The 18,145-nt window shown below is 36.9% G+C and overlaps 1 protein-coding gene across 2 annotated transcripts in view; it reads left to right on the top strand.

Annotated features, from left to right (window-relative positions):
* The window catches only part of LOC139119797 (adipose-secreted signaling protein-like), a 70,613-nt gene that overhangs the window by 31,340 nt on the left and 21,128 nt on the right, over positions 1-18,145 (top strand). The gene's annotated exons all lie outside the window — the stretch shown is intronic.

Raw genomic sequence — 18,145 nt, 5'->3', positions numbered from 1 at the left:
AAAACATTATGCCCTTCAACATCAATTTATTTCGTGATATGATCCAATATGGCCGACAGGCGGCCATTTTTTTGTGATTTTTTCATGTCTTTGAACCATAACTAAAACATCCTTGAACTGATTTTGTTCAAACTTGGAACAAAGGCAAAGCACTATGGCATACATATGCATGTATCAATTAACCTTGCGATAGGATCCAATATGGCTGCAGAATTGCCATTTTGTTGGAATTTTGCATGTCTTTGAAGCGTAATTCAAAGGTTATTACACCCGTTTTGTCCAAACTTGGCAGAAAGATCAAGCACTATGGCATACATGTACATGTCAATTTACTTCATGACATGTTCCAATATGGCTGCCAGATTGTCATTTTTTTCCAATATCGCTGTTAGATGGTCATTTTTGGATTTTTTCATGTCTTTTAGGCTTAATCATATGCAAATATTCCTTAACCAATGTTGTTGAGACTTGGTACAAAGATAAAGTACTATGGCATACATATGCATGTCTACTAATTTTGTGCTATGATCCATATGGTCAATAGACAGCCATTTGATTTCAATTTTGGTGTGATTTTTTTTATGTCTTTGAAACATAAACATAGGTCACTGTCCCTCGATGGACTGATTTTGTTCAAACGTGATACAAAGATAAAATACTAAAGCTGCATTTTTGTGCACATTAATTTGTTTCATTATATGATCCGAAATGGCTGATTACAACAACATACCCGATCCCATACCATTTTGAAAATTCCACCAAACCATGTGTATAGTATGTGCCGTCATGACAGTAGAGGCTGTTAGGGCATCGTTATGTGTGATGTAATCAAAAGTTCCTTCAGTGGTCATTACCGGCAGAGATGAATCATTTATTGAACGTTCCTCAGATTACTTTATTATGTAAGTCACAGGCCTGATGCACCTGTTACATCAATGTCATTCCACAGTTACCTAGACCACAGCTACCTAGACACCCAAGATTAGAACAAAATGGACAAGCGGGGACTGTGTCATCTACGATGACTTGTCCATAGAAATTCTTGCTCAAAATACTGTGAAGAAAACAATACTATCCAAGTATTTTATTAGTTGCCTTATTTTCCAAAGTTTTCACAACAGAAGCCATCTCATGTCAATTTTTGAAGAAAAACAAAACACACCTGTTCTAGAATGTGATTCTGACTTCAGGCAATAAATTTTGCGTGTAATCTTGATGTTGTGATCAATTTACAACCATATTTTTTTCGTGTAAATCTTATCAGCACAATCATTACCTATGTATAGTTTCCTGATTGTTATCAAATATTACACCAGAAGGGATCTCAGATTTATTAAACATTGATGACAGCAATCATAAATCAGAAATGTGTGACATAGAGTGTGGTTCAATTTTGTGTCACAGGCAAATTATTAAGTTGGAGCTGTACCTTACGAACACAATTTTTTCAAAGCAATATTTCTCATCAAAAATGACAAGGAAACCCCTCATACTATATTTGCAAAAAGCAGATAATCTAAAGTTTAGTATGGTAGCAGTAATTTACTCGACTATTGAAGTGTGTATATATTTGGAGTACAAAACCTCAATTTTGGTATAAATGATAAAAATCAATTTAAGTCAAAAACTTGGCACTATTTTCTGAAGTAAAATATTTCACTTGAAACAAGAATATACATTAAAAAAAACCAAATTAATGTTTTATTTTGCATTGTCTATCCTCATTCTAAAATAGCAGAGGTTGAAAGACTGACACTCAAAAAAGTGATTAAAATCATGATAAGAAAAATTAAAATGCCTCTAGAACTTTATTGCCAAACAAAATATTCATTTTTTGCTCACGTGTTGGCACACGTGGGCATATGTCGCAGCGATGTCTGTCTGTCTGTCTGTCTGTCTGTCTGTCTGTGTACTCAATATCTCAAAAACGGCTCATCAGATCAGAATCAAATCTGGTACATAGATTCAGTTTGCAAATGGCAAGAACTGATTAGTTTTTGGTGGGTGTGGCTTGCTTACTTTTTGCTCATTTGCATAATTAATGATTTTAGAAAAAACTGATATATATTGACAACGACTGCACACAATTTGATGAGATTCGCTACAAATGTTGATCACACCAAGATATATCAGCTTTGAAAGATATTAAGGGGTGACCTGAAAGATAATTACTAATTTGCATGTTTAATGAAATTTCCTAATGAGGAGTATATATCTGGATTTACTCGATCAAAATTGACAAAACTTGGTATGCATATTGAAGATACTATGATTTAACGTTATTGAAAGTCATTAAGCATTTTACTTCATCCAAATCCTAATTTGCATATTTAATGACCGTTTGAAATTAAGGCTATATATTTGAAGTTACATGACCAAAATTGATGAAACTTGCTTTGTACATTAAAGATACGATGATAGAATATGATTAAATGTTATTAAGCATTTTTTCATCAGCCAATTGCTGATTTGCATATTTTATGAACTTTCCTAATTAGGGGTATTTATCAGAATTGACGAGACCAAAGTTGATGAAACTGGCTATGTACATTAAAGATACTATAATAGAACATTATTGAAAGTCATTAAGCATGTGAAGTTTAGCCAATTCCTTATTTGCATATTTAATGAACTTTCATAATCAGGGATATTTATCTGTATTGACAAGACCAAAGTTGACGAAACTTGCATGTACATTAAAGATACTATGATAGGACAATATTGAAAGTCATTAAGTATTTTTACTTCATCCAGCTCCTAATTTGCATATTTAATGAATTTTTGAAATTAGGGATATATATTTGAATTTACATGACCAAAATTGATGAAATTTGCTATGTACATTAAAGATACTATTATGTAGGCTAACTTTATTGAAAGGCATTAAGCATTTTTGCTTCAGCCAATTCCTAATTTGTGTATTTAATGAACTTTCCTAATTAGGGATATATACTTGGATTTATTTGATCAAAATTGGCATAACATGCTATGTACATTGATGATTATACCAGGTTATATCAATATTGGAAGTCATTTCGCATTTAAGTTTTCATGTCAGCTAATTTATAGTTTGCATATCTAATGAGCTTTCAAAGTTTGGAATATATAGTTTGAAGGACTTGACCAAAGGCAATTACACTTGCTATATAAAGTGGTGATACAATGACAGCAGTCAAAGAAATTAATATTTTTTTCAGCTAATTACATATTTGAATACTTAATGACCTATAGAGTTAATCTGTAGTGAATTATGTTCACTATGTTGATCATAATACTTTCAATGAAGTTGCAAACATGTGGCAAAGGTTCAAATTTACACATAACTGCAATATATAATGAAACACGTGAGAATTTACAGTTCATATCTGGTGTTAAATAGTATTTAAAGAACATAATGTGAAAATTTCAGAAAATGTGCCCAGCCAGAGTAGAGTCAAATTTTTTTGAAATCTGTGACATTGGGAGGAAAAAAAAGCCAGGAAATCGGGTTACCCAGGGGATATCCATGTACTGGGTTACCCAGGGGATATCCATGTATAAACAGGGTTACCCAGGGGATATCCATGTACAGGGTTACCCAGGGGATATCCATGTACCGGTACTGGGTTACCCAGCTGCAGGGGATATCCATGTACTGGGTTACCCAGGGGATATCCATGTACAGGGTTACCCAGGGGATATCCATGTACAGGATTACCCAGGGGATATCCATATACTGGGTTACCCAGGGGATATCCATAAACTGGCCTATCCATGTACTGGGTTATCCAGGGGATATCCATGTACAGGGTTACCCAGGGGATATCCATGTACAGGGTTACCCAGGGGACATCCATTTACAGTTAGAATAACAAATTCAAGATAGAAAAACAAACAATTGCACAAAGTAACATAAAGCCCTTACACAATGTTTTAGCTGAGGTTTTGGAACACTGGTAAATAATCAATGATTTGAGAAACTCAGTAATATTTCTGCTGTCCTCTAACCTGATTGCATTGATCTGCAGAGAGGGACCCCAGTAAAATGACTGGGGAGCCCCAATAACATTTACCTGCTCACTTTCCCTAACAAAAACACTGGTTAAAACAAAGCTCAAACTAAACTGCACATGTAAAATAAAAAATTGAAGCTGATAAAGCATTAACACTACACATCAAAAGAGAAGTAAAAGATCGGTGATTTCAGACATACATGTAATCTTTCATCATTATTTGTCCTACATGTATGTTCTACTTTTCTTTTGGAGTACTTTTATTCACTGTTGGCTCAGCACTCGATATGAAAAAAGCAATATGGTCAGAGCCATATTTATAACTGAAAAAAAGATAATATAAATATAAAATTATGATGTTGACTAAAATATAACACATACTCATGAGTCATACATACATGTACAGTACACGTATACACACAGTTGAATTTATTCAAACATGAATATTGGCCATGCATATGATACTCCCTACATGTACCGAGAAAATCCCCTGGTGGAAACTTACAAATTGTCCTCAGGTATTCTATCAAGTCAATTTTCTTTGAAAGCAAAGCCTATCTTTTTAACGTAAAAGCCAGGCTGCATGTCCAGCCACAAAGATTTCATGAAATAAAGACTTGGAGTTTGCTGTCCATTGATAACAAATGAATACAAACCATGTCTCAGGTGTCTCAGTGTTTGCATTGGCTTGCACACCTACATTCCAAACCCTTGGTGATGTGAAGATCTAGAATGAATTATCCATTGTCTGGACTTTTGAATGCAATTCACTGAGTCAGTCTAACTGTGCGTAGAGCCTTCTTTTCTTACTTAAAATGTCTCTTTCAAGCCGAATCAAGCAGCATGTTTCCAACAATGGGATACTAAAAAATGTACCTGATGTTAAAACATTTAGCTTCCATTAAATCTGTACAGATTGATGTCAGCTGAAAGGAGCTTGTATGAAATACGCGGCGTTAATTGACATATGAACATTCAACAACAGAGTAGGTTTGAGTGAATACGTAAGGTTTTTAATGTTAAAAGAGATAACTTTAAAGGTTACACTTATTGATTTTCATTACAATGATTGAAGCAATTCAGGTGATGTTGAAGTTTTTACATGTTCCACTGGTATAGGGACATGCTCAGTGTTGCATTTCTGCAAGGTGCAGTCATTTACACAAATACTTCAGCAACTGTTATAATAAAACAAATTTGTGCAGTTAGTTTCAAAATTGTCTAAATACCACGCAATTCCAACTGTAGATATTTGACATTTTTTAAAAATAAAACTGCCCCATTGATACTTAACTTTTCATTAAATACTGAAAGAACTTTTTTCTAGATTCAGGAAAATACAGCAAAAGTTACAGCGATGGGAGCTGTAAATTACCATTAGTGATGGCCAAACTGTGATACAAAATCTACTTTAGACAACCTTTGACTTTTTGAATATCTTCTCTCCAAACCATGGTAACCATAGAAACATGCAGGACGGGTACAGATGACTTTGAGTTCAGCTTCCCTCAGGGTAATCTGATCTCAATAGTAAAATAAGACTGGTTTCAAGCTGTAATACCATATGGTTTATTCACTCAGTTTACACATGTGAACATCTCATTCCCTTGAGAGATACTATAACTCAGGATTGATCTTTTTCCCAAAATAATAAGCCCACTTTAATGCCGACACCATTTCCCAGTCTATGCATGAGTGATGATTATTGATTCATATAGTCACTGACAGGGTTTGCCTTCAGGCGTCTGGCTATGTCATATACATGTAGTGATATTCTTAACCCAAGACTTCTGGCTATATCCATCTATCCCTGGCCGAACCCCAACAACTCTGTATAGCTGAGTGGGAGACTCGTCCAAGTAACAGATCTGTGCAAGCAGACAATGCTTACTGGTACTTGTGATCAATGCAAAATGTACTCTGTGCACTCATCACCACCCATGCTACAGTACTGAGGGACTAGTCTCCAGCTTAATGTTGACGTCATCAAGGAAAGTAAAAAATCTGAGTAAATCCATGATGCTGCCTTGTTGCCAACAAAATAATTGTCACAGGACTGGAAGAACTGTTTGAACTAAAATCTTGATAGAAATGTTGAAGTTGTAAACCAGGTGTAGTTTCCGTGCAGCTTCAACATTTCAATCAAAACTTTAGCATTATTTTGAATGACATGAATGTCCTGATGTTTGACTTTACAAAATTTTTGGTCAGTTTACCATAAATTCATTGTATATGAACATCAGCACAGTTCTAAATTAAACTAAATTTTACACATGTAACATTTTTGAAATATTTTTAATATGAGTCAAAGAAGCCATGTTGAACTTTGCTTGTTTACAGGAACAGAGCAATCTATATAATTGTCAGACATACTATGTCATGTATTCCCTGGTTTACTTATGCTGAGTCCACTTTTGTGTCAGCATTACTTTACCTAATCACTGATATTATATATCTAGCAGGGCTCGCGTTCGCAATTTTATTTTTCACGTGCAGTGCACGCAAAGCCCTAAAAAAATTTGCGTGAATACCAATTTCAATTACGTGCAACAAAGTAACAATAGACAAACTGGCTTGGCAGGTAAGTAACCACTTTAATGCCTACATTGAACTGTCTAGTGACGCTAATGCTTTAAACAATGTGGCGAATAAAATACTTTGTACCTTGGAAGTGGTTGTGTTGAATTTTTTTTTCAAAAACACAATGGTATACACTGCAGTACCCCACTACATTTTCGCATATCGCCTACTGGAAAAAAAACGATCGCGAATGTCGCCCGGCCTAGATCCTTTTGTTATGTATAAAAACAATCACGTGAATAACATTTACATACATTATGAAGTTGACACGTGCTCACGCTACTACATTGTTGTTTGCTTGGAGAAGATGAAAGTGCGGGTTGCAAACTTCAAATCAAGAATTTAATACGTATTTTGTTTCATCAACAAGAAATATAAACACAAGTCACTGGGGAAAAGTTCAGACCTATGAGAATGTTCATCATCATAGTTTAGGATCTCTCCTTGATTTTGGTGTACGCTGAGCTGCCTCTGAAAACCTACAGAAGCAGCTAGGCGTACACCGAAACCAAGGAGAGACCCTAGAGTATCATCATCGTCTCGTGACCGCCTTTGAACTCGACCTCAAGGCTTCTGCCTTCGTTTTTGAGCCAAAAAATTTCTCGCGCACGGCGGAAGTCGAACACTGCCATATCTGGCCCCTCTATCGATACACGCATCAGAGTCTGAAGCCTTCTTCCCCTATGCAGCTTCTGAATTTTGATTTTATTCTGTTCTGGCACGAGAAGCCACGTTCACATTCGACGCTCGTTATCGGAATGCACACCGCAATTTCCGCGAGGGATGCGAAGTCGGGAAATGTTGCTCTGTGATTCATAATAAGTTCCTCACAGAAATCGGGCAATAGCAGTTGACGATATCCGTTCGCGAGATATTTAACTGCAGAAAGTCAGCTCTCAGTAGTGCCACATCGAAAAGCCCGTTCTGGTGTCCGAAGTGGTTCACAATCGTCTCCAGGGCCGCCGTACCGAAATTTGCGATCTCTCTCTGTGCAGCTGGAAGACGCTGGGGATTGAATATGATGTCGAATGCGGACAAGACATCAAGGGCATTGATGGGAAATCGGGTATTTAAGTTGTCGATGGTTTGTTCAGGAAGTCGGTGACAGCACGATCAAATTGAGCTTGACGTTGATCGTGTGACTGAAGGACTTCGACGTCGCGAAAGCGTGCACGTTCTCCGTCGAAATGTTGGATGTTTGCCTTGAAGTCGGTTACGCGAACAAGTAGATCGTTATTATCACGTATCGCCGTCAAACTATTGATGGCTGATAAGACCATCACTCGTGGAACGGAAAGATCTAGGTTTTGAGTTTGAAATGTCTTGCTAACTCGCGTAATGGTTGGAAGCACATCCAATAATAGTTTGGTAATTGCAACGAACGAATATTCCTTCACTTTCGTGAGTATTCCATGGGCTTTGGCATTGGTAGTTGCGTCATTCTCGAGAGTTAGGCATATAGCTGGCCAACATTTATCAATCGCTTTAACTGCTGACTCAAGCGATAGCCATCTCACGGGAGTTGGCTTTTTATCACAACTGGAAGTTGTGATATAGTCGAGGTGGTTTCAACCGGTGTTTGATGTCGTCCATTTCCGTAAACGACAAAAAGTCAAAAACTGCTGAACAGACTGCGTTGATATTTGATACCGATACATAGACTGGTTCCAAGGTTCCAATTCCGAAAAATTGAGCCAAACGGAGCGTCGGTTAGACAGTTTTGGGAAATTTCTAACCCCCCTTTTTATCTAATTGATTTTAGGGGTCTTTCATATATGTAGTTTTGGAATGTACACCAATCCTGCATTGTGGACTGTTTTATGAGTTGTTGAACAGAAATGAGGTTTTGATGAATGTTAGAAATATGCAGGATGGCTGATTCGAAGTATAAGAGATTTCTATGGTCTTTTGGGCATCAAAAGCATTAAAAAAAACATATTTCATAGTTTAGATTCTCACTTTTGAGATGACCCCAGGCATTTGTTAAGTTAACATCCTTGAGTCAATATACAGACTTTGACATTCCAGAGATTAAGTATCCACAACCTCACATGTTACAGTCTTTCACTACAATGGTATGGCCCAAACCCATTGTTATCAATGGAGAGTGTGGACCTGTCTACAGGAAATTGGGGTGAACAGGTTAGACAATGACGTTACAAGTTGTAGGTTAGTTATCAAGGTAGCACCAGCATAGAGTCCTGAGCATCTGTCCATGTGTTCTCACAGCAAATTACAGGGAAAAAATTATTTGAGAAGTTTCTCTCCTTTAAATAGAAGTATATTACAATTTAAACCTGTCATGGATAGATTGCTCTCAAATGATCTGAAACACAGTTATTGCCCATTAGCAACAAATCTATAGCAAGATTTATGTAAAGTTCATGAACTTACACAAGGTGTTAGACAAAAGATGACCATGACTTTGCTACTTTTCAACATTTATTTCAATCAGATTTCCCAGCTTAGTGTATAATTTTGTAATCTTAATTACTGTCAACTTAGCTTTACTAACTTATTCATGCCTCATTATTCTTACACTACTGTTATACCTTATAACCACAAAATTTCAAGAGATGCATATATGATCACATAACAAACAATTTACAAATATGTCTTCTGCTTTTTCTCCATATACATATACATGTCTCTTTTCTCATAAAAATGAGCTTAAAATCGCAATGTGATAAATAGTCTTTCAGCTATATGTTGCTCATTGACTTCGTGGTCTGTCTAATTCACAGTGAGTGTGGTTGTTGATAAATGCCGATAATACTAGGCGGTCATTATGTCCAAGCGCCATTGGCGGTATTTTTTAACATAATGACCATAGGTCATTATCACATCTGGAAGTTGTGATATAGGGTTAGCTTCAACTGGTGGTGGACAGTGTCCATTTTCCGTAAACGACAAAAAGTCAAAAACCGCTGAACAGACTGCATTGATATTTGGTAGAGATATTCAGACTAATTCCAAGGTTCCGATTCCGAAAAATGGAGCCAAACGAGGCAACGGTTAGATAGTTTTGGAATTTCTAACCCCCCTTTAACTAATTGATTTTAGGGGTCTTTCATATATGTAGTTTTGGAATGTACACCAATCCTGCATTGTGGACTATTTAATGAGTTGTGGAACAGAAATGAGGTTTTGATGAATGTTACAAATATGCAGGATGGCTGATTCAAAGTATCAGAGATTTTCATGCGCTTTTGGTAATAAAATTGATAAAAAACAACATACTTAATGTTTTAGATTTCTCACATTTGTTATGACCCTTAACATTACAGACTTGATGACATAACTAGCTGCTGGACCTGTTTACTGGCGCATTGATTTAAAGACAAAGATCGTTTTATTTTGTAATAAGGACGTGTGATTTCGTAAAACATAGTCTATTAGCCTGGAAATGTGATTTTTGCGAATATTGCTTACCCCACTGATAAACAGTGTGGTTTGAAAATGGCTGGAATTCGCTACTTCGGGACTTTGTTTTCTGTGTGCATTTACTGACAAACTCCAAACCCGCAGCACCTACCCATTCAGTATTTCATGTACAGGTGTACCCAGAGATAGAGTAGTTTCACAATGTGCCAGTTGTGATCAAGTGCCATTGGCGCTATTTTTAAGTGTTACGTTGGTACTTTCAACCACATCCTGAAGCGCTCGGAGACGTTCGTATCGTTGAGCAGAGGCGTCAAAGTAGTGAAAAACTTGGTTTACAGTGTCCTGATATCGTTCGATTAGTGTTACTGAAGCCGCGGCTTGAGAACTGACAAGGGCGAGTCGATGGGCCACGCAGTGAATGTGTATCAGGTGTGGAATATCAACTTTCAGCCTAACTCCAACGCCACTCCGCTGCCCTGTCATTACGGCTGCCCCATCGCTGCCATGTCCGACTAGTTTGTTGATAGGAATGTCGTTGTCCTGAAAGTACTGAATGACCGCGTTGTATATGGTCTCTGCTTTGCCGTCAGGGACATTAATATTGCCGGCAAACCGAGTCCGTGCCCTTCCATCAATGACCAGCTTTAGATACAGATCCAGCTTCTTGTACACCGCGATGTCAATGCTTTCGTCGAGTTGCAAACCGATAACTCAACTGCGTGTGATGTCCGCGGCAATTTCCTCGCGTATTACGCTGTCGATAGCATCCTGCATGTCTGACACACAATCATGATGCGTATAGATGTTTGCATCAACTACAGACGGACACTCATTCAACTTTTGCAAAGTCAATAAACTTGGAAATAATCGAGATGGCATTTCCTCTTTCATCAGCCAATATGCGCTTCGTAACTGAACAATCAAAGTCTCCTCGCTGGCTTTATTGGCATTGCTTACCGCGGTCACGAAATTCCGTTTCATGGCAAGTTCTTTCACTGCATCAGCATGGTCTTTACTTTCGCTATGGTTGATAAGAGCTGATCGCTGATAGTTGTCGCAACCTATGGTGAATCTATTTTTCTTCTTGCCACGGACACAAATCCTGCACAGCATTTTGGGGGTAGCCGACGATGCATCGCTAAGCGTGAGCCAGTTAAATTGTCGTTCCCAATCTCACTGATAGCGTTTTGTGCGTATCTTGTGTGGAACATCACTGGTTCCTTCGGTAACTTCATCGTGCTTGATGTTACTAGACTGGCTCTCACTCACAGCACTTGCCGTCTTTTGACGTTAGCGACGTGTAATTCAAAGAGCGATAGCTGTCTGCCTGCCATGATTTATAGTCGTTTACTCTAGGATTCAAAACGTGTTCGATAAAGTCGCCACATTTTTCAAAATTGAAACATTTTATTTTGATAATTTGCATGAGAATGTCTGGAAAACGGGATGGTTGCATTGAGTGGCGTCTATTGTTTTGGTTATCACGTACATACCATAGTTGCGAGTGGAGTGATACGTACCGGCCGCCGCGTACTATGCATATAATAATTATTATATGCATAGTACGCGGCGGCCGGTACGTATCACTCCACTCGCAACTGTGGTACATACGTATGCAAGCCATGGCGCCTGGAAGATGCTTATTTAGCTCAGGCAGCGCGAAATTTTCCGTCGCTAGGTTACTGCACCTACATTATCGTGACAATGCAAGGCAGGCGCGGCGTTGACGTCACTGGTAGCGCTATGCGTTGGTATACCGGTTATCAGATATTTTGCGTGCCGGTCACGCAACCGTGACCAAATATTTGCATGCAGAGAGCATATTTTTGCGTGAAAACGCAAGAAATAGACGTGAACGCGAGCCCTGTCTAGCATTGCTAGATTTGGATAATGTGTAATCATATGATATAGAAGGCAAGCCTCAATTAATTATACAGAAAATCAGCAATCCAGTCTCAGGCACGTAGCCAACTCAGGATAACAAACATTTGCATTTTGTTGCAAATTTTAAGCCATCCTGTTGTTAACATTAAAGTGGAATTCGGTATAATGGTAGAGTTAACATGTTGTCATGGTAACTATACCAGGATATTCATTAGACTATATGTTGGGCATTCTGTGTACATTTCACCCATAGAATGCCACTCCCTTTCCAATCGCTGTAAATTTTATGTGTGCATGCCATGCTTCAAGTCATATAAATTATCGATGCATATAAAACACAAAACTAAAGTTCCAACACGAAATGTGTGCAACCAGAATATCAGCTCATCCAAAAATAATACTTTATAAATAAGTTGTAGTTAAATTTAGTTTTTACTGCATCAAGCTCACAGCAATGAATCTTTTTTAGGATTCATAGTGCGATTACTGTTTATTGCAATAAATAGAACGTGTAAGTGTAATCATTTTGGAGCTAAAACACCTACAGCTTTCATGGTAATGTTTATTAATCTCCTAAAAGGCATTCTAATTTTACAGATTTGTCTAGTAAATGATGGCAGTCTGGTTAATGGACTGTAATCTATCAGTTACACATCACAGAAATTTGTTAACCGTGAAAAATTACTTTCTTAACATTTTTACCGATGAATGACCATCAACAGATCACATGCTGCTATTCCCATAATGCCATTTACAGAAAGTTTGGCAATCAAATTTTTCTAGTTTTATTCCGCAACATAATGCCCTTCAGTTTACAAATTGGTTTTATTTATTTCAGAAATTTTGGACTTTTGAAGCTTTATCTTTGTGTTTTGTTACATGTCAGCTTTGAACAAACATTTTACCAATTTATGAAAATCTCTGATATTTTTGTTACAAACGGTTTTATGAAGTATTTGTATATTCACCTTTTAGATAGGTCTTCACATGAAAGCCAGATTGTACAAGCTTACTATGGTATTTGCTGTGGTTGTTCAACAACTCAGATATTAATTAAAGAGCAGTGTGCAAGAGTTTTGATGGAATGACCATATGTGAGATGTTTGCACACTGGTGTTATTAACCTTTTACCTGCCAGACAGTATCACTTCCCCATCTGTCAAGTCAGAAAAAACAGTATTGAGCCAAAGACATAAAATGTATTTTCACCCGCTTGGCTTGGTCTGTTATAGCAGCTTTAATCAGTAAAAATCATGTTTACAGTATCTATGCTTTCAGGTGCCTTCAAACATTCAATTTGTATTGAAAATGCAACATATGGGACATGCTGTGCTCTACTAGTTTTACCAACTTGAAGTTGTCCTGATGGTGACAAATGAACGTGGCATGATAAGAAATTGCCGTTTAATGACAGCAGAATGATTCAGGGAGAGAGAATGGTTGGATTTGAGTGTATCTTAATTCATCTGAACAGTCATGAACCAGAGAATTGAAACTCTGTGATCCCACTATGAAAGCACTGAACATTTCAGTTTTCTCACTGTGAAATTTTAAATTGTTTTCCAGGAGTGACAGCGAGTGACAGTAAATTCATACACATAAAACTCTCTGAATGCCATGAAATATTATAGCCAGTAAATTTTTGTATCGGTGCAAATCAGATGTTAGCAATACTGGCTAATGGTACCTTAGAAATCAAAATGAAACCGTAGAAACTGTAGATTTCTATGAAGCCATGCTGATGTACACTTTTTGACAAATGCTATATCAGAATGTCAAACGTTGAAGCTGTTTGAAGTAGCTAGTAAATACCACGTATTCCACTTTCATCTGCATCCAAATCCTTGATTTACAGAAAATTAACTCCTGAGTGGTGAGTAAGACTTTGGTGCTTCAGTAAGATTAGTATCACTCACAATTGCCATCGGTAAAAGTCAAATCAGCTTTCAGGTTGTATTACAGATGACTGCTTCAAGTTCTCACTGAAAGGAATAAGACATCCCTGCATGTATCAATAACAATTCAAGTAGCTTGATGTATTTGTGTGCCGTATGCATACTGATACATGTATGTGATGGAGAAGTACCGGTACACAGTTCCCTGCTGCAGAGGTTACCACAGCTGTTGAATACCGTACACTGTATCTATATCTAAAACACACCTCTAAAAATATACCAACTTCAAGTTTAGAAAGAAAACTAAATTATATTCGTAGTTCAAATACAGACATCAATATTTAAATCAATGGTCTGATCATTGGAATGATAACAATAAAATGAAATGGTATGTTGGCATCTCTTCCCCCCCCCCCCCCCCCCCCCCCCTCAATGCTGTGTGAAGACTTCATGTCTTTTTAGCTCATTTTCTAAACAGGAAATTTTGATGAATTTTTTTCATAGAAGGAAAATACTTTATAAAAGTCATAATTAGAGGTAAAGTCATGCCCCTGGTGCTTAAAGTTTAAGTATGGCACAGGCAAACTAGGACTGAATTGTCTAAAAAATATGGTATTATTTTCGCAATTTTAAAATCAAATCGCAATTATGAAATAGTGATATCACTAAAACCAAGTTAGTATTTCATCCAGGTAGAGCCTCCCTTTCTGCAGAGCAGCACTCGGTAAAATCGCTTATGTGTATGAGTTGTGTATGACATAGGCGGCCGGCCAGCTGGGGCGTCCAATATACAGATTGTGAAGTATATAAAAAGGGTACTTCAGTATATTGGAAATTTGGACGCCCAGGCTGACCAGCCGCCTACGTCACACATAACTCATACATGTACAGCGATTTAATCAAGTGGTGCTCTGCAGAACGGAAGCTCAACACAGATGAAATACTAACTCTGTTTTAGTGATATCAATATTCATAATTGCGACTTATTACTTTGTAATAATTATAAAAATAATGTCATTAGTGTTATATCAGTACGGGTAATTTGTGAAATATTTATATATATAGAGAAGTTTTATAAGAGGAATTGATAGAATCTAAGGTAAATAATGGAGGTGACGTGGCACTCTACTTGTCATGTGATTGCAACTGATTTGCTGTCAAATTTCAGAAATTTTAACATGGAAGCTATATACCGTCGAGGATACTGGTGTTACTGTCAGAAAACCACTGATGTTGATATGTGTCAGGCTTTTCTTGAATATCGTATAAATCTTGGCCCTATAGGTTGCAACAGATGATATTTGACATTTGTGAGGCAGAGAACTTGTTATAAAGAAGAAGATAATACTTTTCTTCGTAAGATTAAAAAATGCCAGAGTTTACTCAGTGTAGCAACCCATTCTATTCGTCAGTAATTTAATTCCATCTTCAAAGAAATCTCTTGTAGACAGGAGACAGACAGGCACCATTGATGATAGGGAGTAATGTCTCGTAACCAGTGAATTTTGCTGTAAATTTGGCCAATGGTGGCACAAATTGATGTTATTATGTTTTTCAATATGTGACATCGTAGGTCAAAGTTCATGGATGCTTGATACAATTCAGGTGGCATAGTGTAAATTACTAGTAGTTCATATGACTGCAAATTGGAGAAAATTGTAAGATTTAAGAAAATAAAAATACTGATCAGTAGAAAAGATACCAACATGTGAATTGAAAAAGAAATTTCCATACCCTGAAAAAATAATGAACTCAAAAGTCTGAACTGGATCGTAAGACAACTTTGCATGAAGCATTGTATTAAAAATTCATGGAAAATGCCTTTTTACTGGTATACATTTTTAAAAAATATACAGGTAATCTTTTCATCATTCTAGAAATACTGACATAAACAAATCTGGTTTTTACCTCCCGTTTGATAGGACGTACAGGTAATATAGCATTTGGAGCTTTTTTGTATATCTGCATTTAAATATGTAAGGTAGGTGTGTAGTTACTGGTACCCTATGTGTGTATGTGTGGAAATACCGGTATTCATGAAATTGTAGCGGGTGTATTTTTCCTGTACTGATATTGTACAGGTGGAAATATGCTAATAAGGTACATGTACGGTACTTGTTCTGAATCAACCAGACTAGTTGTTGAGTGTCAAATTCAGGGCTAGCTCAGGCATATGCTAGTCCAGTGCTCCAAGATAATTGAATTAAAAATCTAATTTTACTGTGTACTACTACACTATCCACTGTCACTGTTACATGACTTACCGGTATTTCAGATTTCTTCAGCTGAGCATAATATGAATGCATGTAAGTTTTGAGAATTTCAGTCTTGCTTTTTCTCCACAACTCTTCAATAAAACCACTTTTTCAGTGTCATTGAAATAAGTCTTCCAATTAGCTACCTGGTGTTGTTCTCATTTAGTTTGAAGGTTATATTCACAAAATATGAGGCGTTTTTGCTTATTTTTAGTCAACAAACTTCTTATCTAAAACCAATCATCAAGTGGCTTTGAAATGTGGTCTGTAGAATGCTAAGAGTGACATGACTAACGTTAAATGAAGCTATTATGATATTTGCATATTAAGCAAATTATAGAACCAATTTCTTCTGTTTTTGTCCAAATGCGTCATTGAAAGAAACTGTTGGTCCCATGGCTTAACATGGTGTCAATTTCCTAGCAGTGACCTTATTCTGAGTGTTCAATGACCATGAAAATGTCACGTGTATATTTTTGGCCAATTTTTGTTGTTTTTGGTTGAAAGACACATTACACAAATTTACTACTCCAAAAGTGATAAATCTGATACTTTTAAGGTTTGGTCAGCTGGCTGGTTGGAGGCCTACTCTAAGCAACAACCTTATTCCGAATTTGTTCAAATGATAAAATTTGGATTTTGCATATTTCATAGGGGCCAATTTAGTTAGAACACTTTTGTCAATGAAACTTGCACGTCTGACAGTTTTCAAATTGGGTTTCGATGTTCTTTTGGATGACCTTAATTGTTGAAGTAAGTGTAGAAGTCATGTACATGGTCTCAGAGCAAAACTTAGTGGGAAATGGGGTGTGCATGGGGTGATAATGATTGGATTGAACACTTCCTGTAAATGTAAACTTGATGATCAAATTTGGCAAACAAAATCTTTTGAGATTCGTGATCTGACATTAATTTAATTTACCATTGGATAAAATTCAAAAGATCATATCTTGGTATTGGTTGAATCCATTCACAAAACTATGAAAGTTTGAACAGTGCAGCTCCTCAAAGTTTAATGTGTTTTGTTTTATAGAATTAAATGAGTACCTCAGCTCAGCTGTAGTGATAAGTTGTGGAGGCGAAACTTTCCTTTAGGCTCACAAGAGGCAATACTTTATTTACCTTTCAGCAGTAAATTACAAGATATCATGCAGGTGCCCACATATCAATGTCCATTCCGTCTTGGAAACTGAACTCATGCAGCTTAACAAGAATCAATCAAGTCAAAGGGGCACCTTTGTAATGCAAATTGGATTTCTCCATTAAAAAAAATAAGGTCAGATGTTTTCAAGTCAAACTGTTTCCTTTACATCTATGCAATTGCTCAGCCAAGAAATATTGTTTAAGAAAATCCGTTAATTTCCTATATAGGGCTCAGCCCTCGGTGTCGCGCCAGGGGTTAATATTGGCAATGTTGTTTGTATTGATTCATGATAAAATAGATTAATTGTTACTTCATATACGTTTGTATGACAACTATGCCCAGTTTCCCTCTGATGAAAGCAGTTCACGTACGTACACGACGTCAAACCCTGCAGCAAAAATGTTAGATAAAAATTGGCAATTTTTACCATGATAACAGCCTATTGTATCAAACAAGGGACGTATAATATGCCATCATTATCATAGCAATGGTAGCGGCACTGCCCACCTTCCACTTGCAAGCTGAAAACTATAGCGTTCTGTCTAAAATTAAAAACTGGTAATTTTTATCACAACTGGAAGTTGTGATATAGAGTGGTTTCAACCGGTGTTTGATGTCGTCCATTTCCATAAACGACAAAAGTCAAAAACTGCTGAACAGACTGCGTTGATATTTGATACCGATACATAGACTGGTTCCAAGGTTCCAATTCCGAAAAATGGAGCCAAATGGAGTGCCGGTTAGATAGTTTTGGGAAATTTCTAACCCCCCTTTTTATCGATTTGATTTTAGGGGTCTTTCATATATGTAGTTTTGGAATGTACACCAATCCTGCATTGTGGACTGTTTTATGAGTTGTTGAACAGAAATGAGGTTTTGATGAATGTTAGAAATATGCAGGATGGCTGATTCGAAGTATAAGAGATTTCTATGGTCTTTTGGGCATCAAAAGCATTAAAAAAAACATATTTCATAGTTTAGATTCTCACTTTTGAGATGACCCTAGGCATT

This window comes from Ptychodera flava, chromosome 20 (genome assembly GCF_041260155.1).
Source record: "Ptychodera flava strain L36383 chromosome 20, AS_Pfla_20210202, whole genome shotgun sequence".
NCBI classification, from domain to species: domain Eukaryota; kingdom Metazoa; phylum Hemichordata; class Enteropneusta; family Ptychoderidae; genus Ptychodera; species Ptychodera flava.
Note: the sequence above shows the minus strand (reverse complement) of the source record. Positions and strands in the feature narration are given on the sequence as shown.